At 53.4% G+C, this 341-nt stretch overlaps 1 protein-coding gene across 1 annotated transcript in view; it reads left to right on the top strand.

Moving 5' to 3' along the window:
• LOC102768739 (bifunctional heparan sulfate N-deacetylase/N-sulfotransferase 4) overlaps nucleotides 1-341 on the top strand; it is a 145,663-nt gene that overhangs the window by 131,055 nt on the left and 14,267 nt on the right. The gene's annotated exons all lie outside the window — the stretch shown is intronic.

Below are 341 nucleotides of genomic sequence, written 5' to 3'. Positions count from 1 at the left end.
GGTCACACAAAACCGCGTCCCTGAAACCGCGTCCCTGACGGTCACACAAAACCGCGTCCCGGATGGTCACACAAAACCGCGTCCCTGAAACCGCGTCCCTGACGGTCACACAAAACCGCGTTCCTGATGGTCACACAAAACCGCGTCCCTGACGGTCACACAAGGGCATAAGAGGAATATTACCTTGAATTTGAAAACATTTTTTACCTTTTTTTAAGCTTTATTGTTGAAAGTATTACATATTTCCCCTCTTTCCCCCATCGACCCCTCCAGCCCACCCCACCCCTGGCCCAGGCCCTCAGCTTGTCCGTGTCCAGGGGCCGTGCAGAGATGCACACAAG

The sequence above is a fragment of the Myotis davidii genome, unplaced genomic scaffold, assembly GCF_000327345.1.
Source record: "Myotis davidii unplaced genomic scaffold, ASM32734v1 scaffold698, whole genome shotgun sequence".
NCBI classification, from domain to species: Eukaryota; Metazoa; Chordata; class Mammalia; order Chiroptera; family Vespertilionidae; genus Myotis; species Myotis davidii.
This window is presented reverse-complemented; position numbering and strand designations above follow the sequence as displayed.